This window comes from Penaeus monodon, chromosome 27 (genome assembly GCF_015228065.2).
Source record: "Penaeus monodon isolate SGIC_2016 chromosome 27, NSTDA_Pmon_1, whole genome shotgun sequence".
Lineage (NCBI taxonomy): Eukaryota > Metazoa > Arthropoda > Malacostraca > Decapoda > Penaeidae > Penaeus > Penaeus monodon.
Genome location: NC_051412.1, coordinates 36,516,720 through 36,516,936, shown reverse-complemented (window position 1 = coordinate 36,516,936; position 217 = coordinate 36,516,720).

Genomic DNA, 217 nt, shown 5'->3' with positions numbered 1-217 from the left:
CTACTTTTTCAGCTTCCGTGCATTCAAGACGACCTCATTCTATCACAGACATCGGGAAATATGAACAAGAAATTGAATGAAATTAAAAAAGACAACATAGTTTACGCCTGCTTTTCTGTTCCAGTAAGGTGCAGGTGGTACTGGACTCTGTGAGGAAATTTAATAGACATTAAGAATATTAAAATCCACTTTGAGGAATATTCTTTTGGCCAAGGAG